General features: G+C 47.8%; 1 protein-coding gene across 1 annotated transcript in view; it reads right to left on the reverse strand.

Annotated features, from left to right (window-relative positions):
• The window catches only part of ARHGAP35 (Rho GTPase activating protein 35), a 125,903-nt gene extending 120,723 nt beyond the window's left edge, over positions 1 to 5,180 (reverse strand). Inside the window, exon 1 of the mRNA XM_045077133.1 lies at positions 5,029 to 5,180. The gene's annotated coding sequence lies outside the window, so the exon portion shown is untranslated. The remainder of the gene's footprint in view (positions 1 to 5,028) is intronic.
• Between the last annotated feature and the right edge of the window lie 11,551 nt (positions 5,181 to 16,731).

Genomic DNA, 16,731 nt, shown 5'->3' on the forward strand with positions numbered 1-16,731 from the left:
CTGTACTGAACTGTGGTATCTCCCCACCACACAGAGACTGCAGAAACATCCATGAAGCTGTAGTTTATAGTCAGCGGTGAAACCCTCACTCCTCCTAGGCTGTCCTTTGCCAAAAGTTACCATCAGGTCCATGGATCTGCACACAGACAACAACTTCCATGTAACTCGTATCAAGAAGAATGACTCTTTCTGATTTTTTTTTTCACTGTCCTAAATGCTTTGGCCTTCATCATGCCAAGCAAAAAGAAGGGGTACATGGTCAAAAGAATAGTGTTTAAAAAGGGGGGGCAGGTGGGTGCCTCAGTGGGTTGGGCCTCTGCCTTCCGCTCGGCTCAGGTAGCGATCTCGGAGTCCTGGAATCAAGCCCCACGTTGAGCTCTCTGCTCTGTGGGGAGCCTGCCTCTCTGCCTACTTGTGATCTCTCTCTCTCTCTGTCAAATAAAGAAATAAAATCTTAAAAAAAAAAAAAAAGTGAAGAACTTTGATCACACTAGTATTACAGAGATTTTCTAGGCACTGCAGGACCCTTGAAGACCTCTTACTACATAGAAAACAGTCATCTGGGGCACCTGGGCTCAGGTCATGATCCAGGGGTCCTGGGATCCAGCCCTGCATCCGGCTCTCTGCTCGGCGGGGAGCCTGCTTCCCCCTCTCTCTCTCTACCTGCCTCTCTGCCTACTTGTGATCTCTGTCAAATAAATAAAAATTTATAAAAAAAGAAAGAAAGAAAACAGTCATCTCCTGCTCCAACCCCACACCCACTGGCATACAAGGGTTCCAAAAGGCCAAGGCTACCACCTCAGATTTTGGTAGCACCCAATTCCATTATGAAAGCAAATGATGACACTGAGATTGGAGGCTCTGCAGCCATCAGAGAAATGCGACAATCTTTTTAACATCAGTTACCAGTTTAGGAAGAAAAATCACCCCTTTGTTGTTCTGTCTCCTCTCTTCCTATTATGTAAACTTAGGCTTTGGCCATGCAAAAACTTTCTGTGCTGCCAGTGATGTTAAAACTCTAAAACACAAATTTAAGCAGAATTACATACACAGTTATCTTTTTTTTTTTTTTTTTTTTTTTAGATTTTATTGATTTATTTGACAGACAAAGATCACAAGTAAGCAGAGAGGCAGGCAGAGAGAGAGGAGGAAGCAGGCTCCCCACTGAGCAGAGAGCCTGATGTGGGGCTTGATCCCAGGACCCTGGGATCATGACCTGAGCCGAAGGCAGAGGCTTTAACCAACTGAGCCACCCAGGCGCCCCAATTATCTTATTCTTAATTAGCCATCACTTCCCCATTAAGAATAAAAAGCAACTATTTATATCAACATGGAAAACATAAACGCTAAAATAAATTCAGAGACTGATTCATGATTCACAAGACCAAAATTCAAAAATGAATGGAAACCAACAGAAAGATGAACCAAAATTCTGTAAATCAATAATGGCAGAAAAAAAATTAATAATAATAATGTTGAAGATACATACTATAGATAATTAAAATTACCAGACTCTGCTTGTCAGAAAATTTAAAGTGCTAAGAATTCAGAAGCTAAATGAACCACATGGATCTATGATTTAGGCCCCCTTACTGTATCATAGACAAATACCCTAACATTTGATGAGTCAATGGTCCAATTCTGCAGATAACAGTGGATGCTTTTTATTTCAAGTATTCACACAGAACTATTTCTAAATAAGTGCTGAAGTAAACAAAGTTTGATCATAGCTCAGTTAAGAAATAAAGTCCTTCCAGTAAATGCTCCTTCACAGCTGGATGGCTGCTTTAATATGCAATTGCCCTAGGCCACAGGGGGGAAAAAAAATCAGGCTTTTGATTTACTTAAGAAATAAAATAAATAAACCTAGAGCCTGCGAGTTTCCCTCTTCCAAGTTAAGGACAGAAAATGGTTAGATGACTTTTCTGTTAAAAAAAAAGCAAAAACAAAAACAAAAAAGCACACCTCTTTCTCTGAATAGATTTCCTAAACCCCACCCCCAACAGGAAAGGTAGCTAAGGTATACTTCTCAGGTAATAAGACCAAAAATCCTTTCGTATCAGCCCGTTCCTGGCACTCTTTCCTCACTCAGCCAAATCAGGTCACTCACAAGGCTTGGGGAAGGTCAGGGCCCACCCACATACTTCTAGTACACCAAAGAGCCCCCCGCCCCCCAGCATGGATCTGCCCAGAGGCTTTCAGCTCCTGTGGCTGGGAGCCCTGCAGCACCAGAGGGCAGAAATCTGAGTGACACTTGGCACTCTCTCTTTCAACAAACAACCGCAATGGGCTTTCCAAACTCGGGCCCTAATCCTTTGGAAGACCAGGAAGCTGGAGCCTTCCTGGGGCAGAGGTGAAAAGAAATGAAAAGAAATAAGCCCACCCTCCCAAAGGTCACACTGCAAACCAGAGGCCATTAGGGAAGAAGGCAAGACTGCAGCTTCTGCAGCCCCAGAACAGTAAACACCAAATGGGGCTATAACCCCTGAGGGATTGGGGAGAACTTGAGAACTAGCACTTCCCCAGCCAGAGGTAAAACAAAAATGAGACCGTTGTTGGGGGGGGGGAGGCAAAAAAGGCACACTTCTAAGTTCTCCCAAGCGGTGTTGGCTGGGGGGAGGGGGGGGCACGAGAATAAAACTGTCTCTTTACAATAGCTCAGAGAAAGAGGGAGGGAAAGTGAGAAAGAGAAGAAAGACCTATGAGCAGCTGCACTCTCCTGTTCCAAACATCACAAAGCTGCAAAGCCCAGAGATCTAAAGGGGCTGGGGAACAAGATGGGAATGAGAGGGAAAAGGGGGGGGGGGGCAATAGAAAGAGCCCTTCTCCCTCACCATCACTGACCTCGGTAGAAGTTGGGAAAATGGGGACGACAATCCCAGACTCCAGAGAGCAGGAACCAGCCAACCACCCCCACATATTTACCCAGACCTCAAGATCCCTGGGGATAAAACCCTGAGGGTCAGGGTTCCGAGTGAATCTGCAATCTAAACCAGAGCCTAGAGAGTTCGGGGCCCAACCCAGCCCCTTCCCCTCCAAAGCTGGGGACTGGAGGCTAGAGGAAGACAAGCCTGGCCTGAAGAGGGGAAGCACTCAGTGGGAATGGACAGGTCAAGGCTGGGGAGCAGGGAGAAGCAATCCTGACAGGAACCTAATGGGAAGAGAAGGCGACTGGCAGGATACAAAGGGAAAGCAAAAGTGAGGAAACAAATAAACGATGAACAGAGTTGGGACTTGGATATCAAAGGGAGGGAGAATCTATCCAAGAACTGAGATGGCTCTGGGGGGATGGATGGGGGGCAGCCAGTGAAAGGAAGGAATGGTTGAGAAGATATCTCTACTACTAGGTAGAACTAAGAGAAAGAGAACTCAAAAAAGGAGGTAAAATGTAGGACAAAGGAGGGAGAACAAATACAAGGAAGGAAAGAGTGGAGGTTGAGGGCTGAATCAAAATGGTGGGGGAGGAGGTCAGGTGGAAAACTTAGAATTGAGAGAGAATACAGGTGGGATGGAATTACGCGATGACCAGGATTAAAGAGAACCACTCAAACAGGGAACAGCAATAGTAAAGTTAAAACGGGTCAAAAAGATAGGTGGGCAAGTGGACAGCTCCAAAAGGGGCAGAGCTGGGAGAAAAACGTTAGAGCCGATGGGGCAGAGCTGAACAAATGGTAAGAGCAGGTGCAAAAAGGATTTGGGGCAGGTCTATGAGATGCATCGAAATGGGAAGGAAAGGGGACGATAGGTCAGAGAACTTAGCAAAGATTTGAGAGGTAAAGGCCAAGTCTAAGGAAGGCAAAACGGAGAGGAGAAGACTTAGAGCAAAGAGGAGGCTGGGAGCAGGTCTCAAGCAGAGAACTGAAGGGGAAACAGGTCAAAGAAAGCAGGAGCGAATGAATGAGACAGCTCAACAGTGCCAATGAGGAGGTGGAGAGGAGAGGAAACCGCAAGGAGAACTACTGGGCAGAACTGGGGCCTGCAGGGCAGCACTGAGGCTGCGGACAGGCTGAGTTACAGAGGTCAGAGAAGTGAATGGCAGAAATGAGAGCTGCAGGGTCGGGGGAGTTGTGGGGAGAGGCTCTTCGCGGAAGGCAGAGTCGAAAAGCCAGCAGGTTAGGGGGCACAGAGGATCTGAGATTGGGCAAAGGCCAGATCGGGTATACAGAAAGGTCTGGAAGAGAAAAAAGTCTGAATGGTAAATGGGAGCAAGATCTGAGAAGGGGAGGAGGTGAGCATGGTGCAACCGAAGTGTGAGAGAGAGCAGGAGACTGAACTGAGAGGCATGGAAGGGTCGCAGAGCTTAGAGGCATCTCGGGGTGCACCAGGTTCCGCGAGTGGGCAGTAGAGCCCAAGAGGGAGGCGGAATTAAGTTCAAGAAGACCTAGGAGCAGCAGTGCCAAGATGAACAAGGTCTCTGATGGATCTCCAAGGAGGTGGAACCACGGGTCCTAAAGGACAGTTCCTGGGGGTGCAAACAGAGGACGGATCACAGTAGACGGGTCAAAGACGGGTACAGATCCAGAGGGTGGTGAGAGTGGAATCGAAGAGGGGGCAGGCGGGTCACGATTCTCAAAGTGAAGGTCCAAAATTAAGGGATGCAAAAGGGTCACTGAGGAGGTGGGTCCCAAGAGCACTGCAGCGTCCAGGAGGAGCGAAGGGCATTACTGAGGGGCGGAAGAGGGAAAGGGGAGGCGCAGAATTCGGAGCAGAGTGGCTTAAGTGAGGAGGGGGTGGCCGAGGCAGACACCGAGATCTCAAATGGGTCGGAAGGTGGGGGCAGACGCGGGACAGCAAGGCTGGGGCGAGCAGGGACAGGTCCGAAGGGCGGGCGGGCCCCGCGGGCCGGGCCGCAGCGCGAAGCAGCGGGACCGGCGGGGCCCGGGGGGTTGGGGGGCCGCTCCCTCCCCTCCCCCTCCGGCTCCTCCATTGTTCGCGGGCTCCGGGCCCCGCCGTCCCCGCCTCCCCTTGGACCCCGCAGCGGGGCGGCGCCCGACCTCGCCGCCGGGGCCCGCAAGCTCGCGCACTCACCAGCTGGGCGCCCTCAGCGCGGCTCCGGCCTCCAGGATCCCAGCAGCGGCGACGGCGGCCCCGGCGCCATGTTCTGCTGCTCCTCGTCCAGCGGCGGCTGAGGCGGCGGCGGCGGCTCCGGCGGCGGGGGGCCGGGCGGACCCTCCCTCGCGGGCTCCCTCCTCCGCCTCCTCCACCTCCTCCACCTCCTCCTCCCGCCGCGCCGCGGCTCTCCCTCGGGGCGGGGGGGCGGGGAGGGGAAGGGGGGAGGGGCGGGAACCAGGGGGAGGGCGGACCAGACTCGCTCGCTCGCTCCCTCCCTCCTTCGCAATGGCGACGGCGGCACCTCCTTCCTGCGGCCGCCGCTCCCGTGCGCGCGCGCTCCTCACTACTGCGCGTGCGTGGCGTGCAGACCTTTGCAGGAGGATAACGGCCCCTGGGCGCGCGCCGCAAGGGGATAACCGGCGCCAAGCAGGAGACGAAGCGAGGGTGCCTACGCGCCCAAGGGGCTCGGTGCCACTACCACGGCCTCTGGCTGGGAACGAGCGCGGAGGCCATCATGCGTGTACGCCTCAAAGAAATGCCGCTACTGCGGTGGCTGCGGCGCGAGACAGCACCAAGCAGCCTGCGACTTGGCAGAGGGAATGCTGTGAGCAAGTGCGCGTGCGCGGGACAGACTGGCGCGAGGCGGAGGGCGTGGCCCGCGGGAGTAGCGCGCACCCTTGCGCGCGCCAGAAGCAGCCGATCCCCTCCTTGCGGGAGCTCGTGGAGAAAGCGGGAGGGGAGAGGCATGGCCCGGTTTTGGGGGCGGGGGCGAAGGGCGCGATCCCGCTCGCGCGGGACCTGACCAGCCAATAGGACGCGAGGGGAGGTGGGTTAGCCGCGCGAGCCTCAGCCCCTGGGATAACGGAGGCGGCGAGTTGGAGCGACGTAACGTGGGGCGGTGGGGAGGGGCTGGGGAGAAGGGAGAACACCCAGCGAGGGAGTTGATTGGGGAATACAAGGAGGCGTGGCCCGCCTCAGCCCAATCCAAGCCTGGCAATTTGTCGTTCCGGAAGAAGGGGCAAGGCTAGGGAGCGCGTGCTCTTTCCCTCGGCAGTGAAGAAAATCTGCAGGCGCAACGCGCCACTTGATGCGGTTTGCTCTGGGTTCTCTGATCGCCCGGAGCCCGGGAGACGGACAAGGGTCGGCTTCTGCGTGCAGCCTGACCTCCAAGTCAGCATTGTGCAAATGACTGCAAATCAAATGTCAGTTCCGGCTCGTACAGGGGAAACAGTGATGGAAAGAGGCACTGCCGTAACCCTTGAGTTGGAAACTGAGGAGGGTTTCCTCTGGGACCCCTCCGGAAGTACGCATGGTGGAAGATGAGCGTTCTGGGCACTGAGTCAATATTTACGGAATGCATGAAGAAGGGCTGTTTCCTATTACATTTTGCGTTTCTTTCCTCAGTCTTTTGATCTACAAAATGGAATAATAATTGTACCTCCCTCGCAGGGTTGCTGAGAGAATTAAATAAGATATATTTGTAAAGTGCTAAACTTTATTTTATTATTTTATTATTATTATTTTTTAAATCTCTACAGTCAATATCGGGCTCGAACTCACAACCCGAGATCAACAGTGACATGCTCCACGGACTGAGCCATCCATGTGCCCCTCCTGCCCTCAAGTTTGAAAAATCCATTAAATAAAGGTTTTTTGGCTACTGATCAGAGTCCTCTCCCTTGACTTTTTTAACTCAGCATTTTTTTTATGCATATAATCTGATTTTTAGATGTCTGTGACTGTTTTTTGTTGTTTTTTAAGTTTGAGTACTGTGAGCCAAACCAAGTGCATGGCCCAGGTTTTCTTTAGGCTATCACTGCAAACCTTGGTTTATAAATGATTTTGGCATCAGTTAAGGGAATACCGTATTCTCCACCTCAAATTAATATGCCTTTATAACTGTCTTTATAACTCCAAGGTCATTCAATTCTTGGAAAGAGTATGAACTACCAACACCCAGAATAAAGAACAAAGGCTTCACTCTGAACCTTCCTGTCTTTTGGAGTCTGTCGACTCTACCTAGTCCTGTGAGTCTCAGCTTAACACCACTTCCTCAGAGTGACCTCCCAGATTTGGTCTGACTCCTTATTTGATGAAAACCGTACTTTATGCTAGGCGACATTCTATAACACTTTAAACATTAATTTAACATTAATCCTCAGCATCTTATGAGTAGGTTACAGCTGTTATGGTTCTGCTAAACTAAAGCACAGGGAGGTTACACAGCTAGTCAGTGGCAGATTGGAAATTGAACCCAACAGTGGGGGTCTAATGACTACACACAAACTGCTTCTTCATAACACTCCACCAGGGCCCGAAGTTCTGTATTGGTATCATCATTTTATGCGAAAGCCCTTTGAAGACAGGGACTCTGGCTATTTCTTCAGTCCAGCAAAAGGCCCACAATAAATACTCGTTAATGAATAAATGAATGAACCCAATGCTAAACAACAGGGATGGCTGAAAAGATACAATCCGTGTCTAATGACTAACTCTTACCCCTCTTTCAGATGCTAGCTCATGGGGCCCCTCATCCAGAAGGCCCTCTTAACCTAACAGTCTTGGTCAGGCGCTCCCTCTACCCTCCCAGAGCCCCTTTGGGTCCTCCAGCCAATCCCTGACCACTCTGAGTTGTCCCTGTCTAGTGATGGGTCTTTCTCTCCCACCGGACCGTGAACCCCGAAAGTGCAGGGTCAAGGCTGTCTCAGCCACTGTTGATGTGTCCAGTACAGGTCAAGGCACTAGGTAGGGGCTCATGCAGTGTTTTCCTTGACTGAACAGTCGGAACGATCAAGGAGCGCCTTCCCAGCTCTGCAATTCTTTCCAGTGCGCTGGAGGGCTGGTGTTAGCTGAGCAAGCCAACCACAGGAAACAGGCTTCCCTGGGGGCAGCCGCCCCCGCACACCCGGCTAGCCTCCACTCCAGGATAAATAAACAACCTAGTAAACAATTAGCTGACAGAGAGAAGTGCAGACTGCTGGCCCCAGCCAATATCAAGATTTCCCAAGCATCACCCCGAAAGGCCCCGAGGACTGGACGTCACATCAGCCAGGGAGGCCAGGTGGTATGAGGGTCAGGGGTTCTGGACCCTGATCGGAGAGAGGCACAGCCAGAAAAATCCACAGAAGAGTTTTGCAAAGAGGGGGAATGTGCTGGAGCAAATTCTCAGAGCTTCAAAGAATCAGAGGGTGGAGACCAGGTCTGCTCTCTTGCAGAAGTCAATGAGCTCATAGCGCCTCCTACAAACCGAACTGGGGAAAGAGCGTCTTGCTGATGCCGCGGGGGATGTCAGGGAGCGGTGAACCCTTCCGCCATTGGTCGGAAGGGTAGCCAATCGCGAGGAAGGAAGGGGAGGCGGGGATGCTTGGATTCACCGTGGGATCCCGTGGCCCGGCTGATGGAAGAATGGATGATGAGATTTTTATAGAATTTGGAAATGGAACTATAACGCGGATACCAAGAAATACACAAATCACAAATATACATCTCGATTAATAATTCAGAGAGACACACCCCCTTTAACCTGCACCCAAATAAAAAGAATGTGACCACCTCTCCGAAGCCCATCCCCCAGAACCCGTCCAGTCACTCCCCCCCCCCACGACAAAAACCTCTACCCTGATATCTGTGGCTGTTGATGAGTTTTCCCCGTTTTTACACTGCATATAAATGAAATTTACAACAAGGGGCCTCTTTGAATCAACATTGTCAGATTCACCCACGTTACTGGGTGTATCTATAGGTCGTTTGTTCTTAATGCTGTGTAGTATTCCATTGTGTGAATGAAATACAGTGTATTTATCCATTCTATTGTCGGTGAGCATCCGGGTAACTTCCATTTGGGGGCTATTATGAATAGTGCTGCTATGACAATCTAGAATCTGTCTTTTGGGGGCTCCTGCCTGGCTCAGTGGGTTAAGCCTCTGCCTTCAGCTCAGGTCATGATCTCAGGGTCCTGGGATCGAGCCCCGCATCAGCCGCTCTGCTCATCAGGGAGCCTGCTTCCCCCTCTCTCTGCCTGTCTCTCTGCCTACTTGTGATATCTCTCTCTCTGTCAAATAAATAAATAAAATCTAAAAAATAAAAAATAAAAATAAAAAGAATACGTCTTTTGGTGGGGTTGGTGGGGTGCCTGGGTGGTGCAGATGGTTAAGTGTCTGGCTCTTGGTTTGGGCTCAGGTCATGATCTCAGGGTCATGATCTCAGTCTCATGATCTCATGAGATCGAACCCCCATTCTATTCCTCACTAAGCGTGCAGTTTGCTTGAGATTCTCTCTTCCTCTCCTTTTGCCCCTCCTGCTAGTGTTCACTCACTCTCTCTCTGAAATACATAAACAAATACTTAAATAAATATGCCTTTTGGTAAACATATTCGTTTCTGCTAGCTATGTACCTGAGTGAAACTGCTGGTCACCAAGGGCGCATGTGTTTACCTTTCCCAAAGAAAATGTACCAAGTTCCATCCCAAGAGTTATGTGTAAGAATTTCAACTGCTTCCCCTTTTCCATCTTTTTTTTTTTTTAATTTTATTTAGCAGAGAGGCAAGCAGAGAGAGGAAGGGAAGAAGCTCCCTGCTGAGCAGAGAGGCTGACGTGGGGCTCGATCCCAGGGCCCTGAGATCATGACCTGAGCTGAAGGCAGAGGCTTTCATCCACTGAGCCACCCAGGCGCCCACCCTTTTCCATCTTTTTAATTTAATGTTGGCCATTCTAATGGTTGCATAGCTATATCCTTTGTCTTTTCCCAGTGATTCCAGGGGTTGAGCATCTTTCCATGGTTATACAAGCCATCTGAACAGCACTTTTTGTGAAGTGCTATTCAAGCCTTTTGCCCATTTCCCCCCTGCCATATATTATTTTCTTTACTTATTTTAAATTATGCAATACTACATGAATTTCTTGTCCTTGCAATAAATTAAGATACTCTAGGTAAAATTCAGTCTCCATGGAGTATCCGACCCCATCCCACTTACCTCTCCACAAATGTGTTTTCTACCAGACCTCTCTATACATTCACATGAATGCAGCACAGCATAGTGGCTTGAGGCATTGACACTGGAGCCAGAATGCCTGACCTTGAATCTCAACTTCACCATTTACAATAGCTGTGTGACCTTGGGCAAGTTACTCAACTTCTCTGTACCTCAATTTCCTCATCTTTAAAATGGGGTTGATAATATTAACACCTAACTCACAGGGTTGTTTTGAGGTTTCAATAAGTGAATCGCTTATAAAAAGTGCCTGGACCATAGTAAACGCTATACTGGTGATAGCTACAACTGAGTTGTGAAGGCTTTTATATATATATATAAATCACATAACATTTTCATGGTAAATATAAATAACATAGAATGTACCACTTAACCATTTTTTTTTAGATTTTATTTATTTATTTGATAGATATCACAAGTAGGCAGAGAGGCAGGCGGCAGGGTGAGGAGGCAGGCTCCCCGCTGAACAGAGAGCCTGATGTGGGGCTCGATCCCAGGACCCTGGAATCATGACCTGAGCTGAAAGCAGAGGCTTTAACTGAGCCACCCAGGCACCCTTCCCCACTTAACCATTTTTAAATATTTTATTTTTTATTTAATTATATATTTTTAAACATATTTTACTTATTTATTTTAGAGAGAGGTAGAGAGTGCGAGTGGAGGGGAGGGGAGGAGCAAAGGGAGAGGGAGAGAGAGAATCTGAAGCAGCCTCCTCACTGAGCTTGGAGCCCAACGTGGGGCCTGATCCAAAGACCCCAAGATCATGACCCGAGCTGAAACCAAGAGCAGGTGCTTAACCTACTGAGCGATCCAGGTCCCCCTCCACTTAACCATTTTTAGATGTACATTTCAGTGGGACTGAGTACATTCACAACATTGTTTTCAGATCTTATTAATTATACCCAAACTACAACTCAGTATCCATTAAACAGTAACTCCCCTTTCTGCCTCCAGCCCCTGGTAACCCGCATTCTTCTTTCTAGTTCTATGAATTTGCCTGTTCTAGGGGCCTCCCTTAAGTGAAATCATACAGGAAGGCCTGGGTGGCTCTGCCAGTTATGCGTCTGCCTTAGCGCAGGTCATGATCCCAGGGTCCTGGGATTGAGTTCCACATTGGGCTCTTTGCTCAGTGAGGAACCTGCTTCTCCCTCTGCCTGCTGTTCCCCTTGCAGGGGCTCTCTCTCTCTCTCTCTCTCTCTCTCTCTGACAAATAAATACATAAAACCTTTAAAAAGCCTAAGTGAAAGCATACATTTATTCCTTCATGTCTGGTTTATTTCACCTTGCACCATGTTTTCAAGTTTCATTCATGTTGTAGCATGAATCCAAATTTGATTCATCTTTAAGGTTGAATAATGTTCCATTGTATATATTATATCTTGTTATCCATTCTTCTGTTATGGGACATTATGGGGTTTTGGCTATTGTGAATGATGTTGCTAGGAACACTGGTGTACACATATTTGAATCTCTGTTTTCAGTTACTTGTAATATATACTTAGACATAAAATGGCTGTATCATGTAGCAATTCTGCATTTAACTTTTTGTGGAACCACCAAACTGTTTCCCAGAGTGGCAGTACCATTTTCCATTCCTACCAGAAATGTACAAGGGTTCCAGTTTTCCCACATCCTTGCCAACACTTGTTATTTCTTTTTGTGCTTGTTTTCTTTGATCATAGCCATCCTAAAAGCTGTGAAGTGGTATCTCATTGGGACTATCATTTGCATTTTCCTGAAGACTAGTGATGTTGAGCATATTTTCCTATGCTTATTCGCCATTTGTATATCTTCTTTGGAGAAATGTCCATTCAGGTCCTTTGCCCATTTTGAATTGAGGTTTGTTGTTGTGGAGTGGTAGGAGTTCTTCATATATTCTACATATCAATCCCTTATTAAATAGATGCTCTACAAATATTTTCTTCCATTCTGTGGGTTGTCTTTGCACTCTCTATCTCTCTCTCTTTTTAAGATTTTATTTATTGGAGCCCTTGGGTGGCTCAGTGGGTTAAGCCTCTGCCTTCAGCTCAGGTCATGTTCCCAGGGTCTTGGAATGGAGCCCCGCATGGGGCTCCCTGCTCAACAGGGAGCCTGCTTCCCCCACCTCTCTCTGGCTGCCCCTCTGCCTACTTGTGATCTTTCTCTCTGTCAAATAAATAAATTTAAAAACATTTTTAAAGATTTTAATTTATTTATTAGAGAGAGAGAGAGAGCATGAGAGAGGAGGTCAGAGGGAGAAGCAGACTCCCCGTGGAGCCGGAAGCCCAATGCGGGACTCAATCCTGGGACTCCAGGATCATGACCTGAGCTGAAGGCAGCCGCCCAACCACCTGAGCCACCCAGGAGCCCCATGTACTCTCTTGATAGTGTCTTTTGATGCACAAAAGTATTTTTTAAGATGTTATTTTTTAGTTTATTTGACAGAAAGAGATACAGTGAGAGAGGGAACACAAGCAGGGTGAGGGGCAGAAGAAGAAGCAGGCTCCCTGCAGGGAGCCTAATGCTGGCCTTGATCCCAGGACCCTGGGATCATGACATGAGCCAAAGGCAGACCCTTAACTGACTGAGCCACCCAGGCACCCCTAAGAATCCAACTTTTGATCTCAGCTTAGGTCTTGATCTCAGGCTTATGAGTTCAAGCCCTGCACTGGGTTCCATGCTGTGTGTGGAGCCTACTGAGAATGAATGAAAAAAAGAGAGAAAGAGAGAAAGAGGAAGGAAGGAGGAAGACAGAAGGAAGAAAGAAAGAGGAAGGAAGAAAGGAAGGAAGAAGGGAAGGAAGGAAGGGACCTATAAGGTATATTATGGGATGAACAGGGATATTTTAATATTGACCTATATTAGATAATAGTGTAGTATTAAGGTCAGATTCCCTGATGTGATAATTGTGTTGTTATGGAGGAGGTTAAGAAGAAGTCCTTGTTTTTAAGAGGAACATATTGAAGTGCGAAGCCTTTTGTGATGAAAGGGCACAATGTCTGCAACTAATTTAAAATGGTTCCAACAGGAGCGCCTGGCTGGCTTGGTCAGTAGAGCACACAACTCTTAACCTCGGGTTTGTGAGTTTGAGCCCCACGTTGGTTGTAGAGATATCTTAAAAATAAAATCCTTGGGGCGCCTGGGTGGCTCAGTGGGTTAAGCTGCTGCCTTCAGCTCAGGTCATGATCTCAGGGTCCTGGGATCGAGTCCCGCATCAGGCTCTCTGCTCAGCAGGGAGCCTGCTTCCTCCTCTCTCTCTCTGCCTGCCTCTCTGCCTACTTGTGATCTCTCTCTGTCAAATAAATAAATAAAATATTAAAAATAAATAAAATCCTTTATTAAAAATGTTTCCAGGGGCGCCTGGGTGGCTCAGTGGGTTAAAACCTCTGCCTTCAGCTTGGGTCATGATCTCAGGGTTCTGGGATCGAGCCCTAAATTGGGCTCTCTGCTCAGCAGGGAGCCTGCTTCCCCCTCTCTCTCTGACTGCCTCTCTGTCTACTTGTGATCTCTGTCTGTCAAATAAACAAAATAAAATCTCTTAAAAAAATAAATAAAATAAAAATGTTTCCAGGTCATTTGAGTGGCTCAGTTGGTGGAAGTAGCTGCCTTTGGCTCACGTAATGATCTCAGGGCAATGTCATAGAAGATATTGCTGCTTTGCCCTTGCCCTTTCTTGGATCGAGTCCCACATGGGGATCCCTCTTCCTCTGCTCCTCCTCCCACGTGTGCTCTCTCTCAAATAAATAAATAAAATCTTTTTTTTTAAGATTTTATTTATTTATTTGACAGACAGAGATCACAAGTAGACAGAGAGGCAGTCAGAGAGAGAGGGGGAAGCAGGCTCCCTGCTGAGCAGAGAGCCCGATGCGGGACTCAATCCCAGGACCCTGAGATCACGACCTGAGCCGAAGGCAGCGGCTTAACCCACTGAGCCACCCAGGCGCCCCAAATAAAATCTTTTTTAAAAAAGATTTTATTTATTTATTTGCCTGAGAGAGAGAGAGAGAGAGAGAGAGGGAGACTCTATCCCCTGCAACATTAGTCATTGTTTGGTTAATTTCCACTCATCTTCTGATCTCAGCTCAAATGCCACTCCCTCTGGAGAAGCTGTCCCTAACATTTCAGCTGGGTCAGATGCCTCTTCTATAAGCGGCTGTGGCATCCAGGCCTCTAGGATGAGCTGCAACAATCCTCACCCGATATTCATGTCCCTTTCTGTATAGGATAGGGCTGATCTGTGTACCAGCAAGATATGGCAGAAATGAGAGGATGTGACATCTGAGGCAAGGTCATAGAAGATATTGCTGCTTTGCCCTTGCCCTTTCTTGGATCATTAGGGGGAAAATAGCTGCCACGTGAGGACACACAAATGTCCTTGTGGACAGGTCCACTTGGTGAAGAACTGAGCCCTCCTGTCGAAAGCCAGCATTAGGGGTGCCTGGGTGGCTCAGTCAGTTAAGCGTCTGCCTTTGGCTCTGGCCATGATCCCAGGGTCCTGGGATTGAGTCCTGCATAGGGCTTTCTGCTCAGCCGGAGGCCTGCTTCTCCCTCTCCCACTCCCCCTGCTTGTATTCTCTTTCTGTCTCTCTGTCAAATAAATAAATTCAATCTTAAAAAAAATTATAATAATCCCAGGCTCCTGGGACTAAGTCATGCACTGGGCTCCCTGTTAAGTAGGCAGCCTGCTTCTCCCTCTCCCTCTGCAGCTTTCCTTGCTTGTGTGAGCTCACTCATTCTCTCTCTCTGTCAAATAAATAAATAAAATCTAAAAAAGAAAGAAAGAAAAGAGCCAGCATTAACCAGCCAGCACCAGAAGTGAGCCATCTAGAAGAAAGATCCTTCAGCCCTAATGAAGTCTTCAGGTCTTCAAATGACTGCATTCCCAGCTTATGTCTTTTTTTTTTTTAAGATTTTATTTATTTATTTTATATATAAAGAGAGCACACCACCAGCATGAGCAAGGGGAGAGGTAGGGCGAGAAGCAGAGGGACAAGCAGACTGGGGCTGGATACTTAGCGGACTGAGCCACTCAGGTTCTCCCAGAGCTGATGCCTTGAATGCAACTTCATGAGAGTTTCCAAGCCTGAACCACCCAGTTAAACTGCTCCCAAATTCCTGACCCACAGAAACGGTGTGAGATAAGAAATATTTATTGTTTGCTAAGTAATTTTAAAATTTATTTGCATAATGTCCTTTACATTTACTTCCTCTGCAGGACCATGAATGTTGTGTTGTCATGAATGTTGTCAGGGTGGAGAGAGTGTCTGTTTTTTTATATCTATTCATTCATTCATTCATTCATTCATTCATTCAGTAAATGTTTGCTGAACACCAGACTTGTGCCAGGCTCTAAGCTGAGCACTAGAAATCAGGGTTGGAACTAAGGTAAGGCAAGTGAGGTGTCCAGGGAACAAATTTCAAGGAGATTCTCACTTTCAGACTCATGCAAGAGTTGGGTAAGTCCCAAGGAGTGAGTGCCTTTTTATTTATTTATTACTTTTAAAAAGATTTTATTTATTTATTTGACACAGAGATCACAAGTAGGCAGAGAGGCAGGCAGAGAGAGGAGGAAGCAGGCTCCCTGACGAGCAGAGAGCCTGATGTGGGGCTCGATCACAGGACCCTGAGATCATGACCTGAGCCGAAGGCAGAGACTTTAACCCACTGAGCCACCAAGGCGTCCTGTGAGTGCCTTTTTAAATTTTACACCCTGGGCACACTGTTTACCTTATCTCAGTCCCAATCCTCTTAGAGCAATGCACAAAACAGAAATGATCCCTAACCCTTTTTTGCCCTTGCAATAATTCCATAGCTATGTGTTGGTTCTTCTGTTAATACTGTACTTTTAATTTACATTGTTCTATGATATGCTTTGTTTTTATTAGGGTTAAGTCTGTCCTTGGTATTTTTTTAAAGATTTTATTTATTTATCTGACAGAGAGAGAGAGATCACAAGTAGGCAGAGCAGCAACCAGAGACAGAGGGGAAGCAGGCTCCCTTCTGAGCAGAAAGCCCCATGCGGGGCTCGATCCCAGGACCCTGAGATCATGACCTGAGCCAAAGGCAGAGGCTTTAACCCACTGAGCCACCCAGGTGCCCCTGTCCTTGGTATTAATAGTGATATTTTATTGAGTGCTTACCAAGTGACCATGTTCTAGATGATGTAGATATACTAATACACAGGGTCCCTGCCCTCAACCACCTAATGGGAGATGTAGACAACATACATCAAACACACCCCAAGTAAAATCATTAAAAATTGTTTTTACAAGCAGGGGGACTGGGAGAGGGAGAAGCAGGCTCTCCGTCCAGCAGGGAGCTCCAAGCAGGGCTTGATCCCAGGCCTCTGGGATCATGACCAGAGGCAAAGACAGACGCTTAACTGACTGAGCCACCCAGGTGCCCCAGTTCTCAAATATTTCTTTTCCTCTTCCAGCAATTCTTTAGTTAGTATCTAAAGGATGAAATTGAGAGTTAGGCAGAAGATTCTAGGAGTTTCTTGAGCTTCAGGGGGTCATGGGATCTCCCCAGTGACACTATGAGAAAATCAAACTAACCCATAGAATTTTGGGGGTGGGAGATGGGGACCTTTGTATGAAGGATCCTCTATATAGGTCTGTGGAAGTGGTGTTTAAGGTAAAGGGAGAAAAGGGGCCAACCACAGAATGAATGAGGGAAGGCTTTCTAGGGGAAAGCGCAAAAAAAAGTC

The sequence above is a fragment of the Mustela putorius genome, unplaced genomic scaffold, assembly GCF_011764305.1.
Source record: "Mustela putorius furo isolate JIRA1106 unplaced genomic scaffold, ASM1176430v1.1 tig00000196_pilon_pilon_pilon, whole genome shotgun sequence".
NCBI classification, from domain to species: domain Eukaryota; kingdom Metazoa; phylum Chordata; class Mammalia; order Carnivora; family Mustelidae; genus Mustela; species Mustela putorius.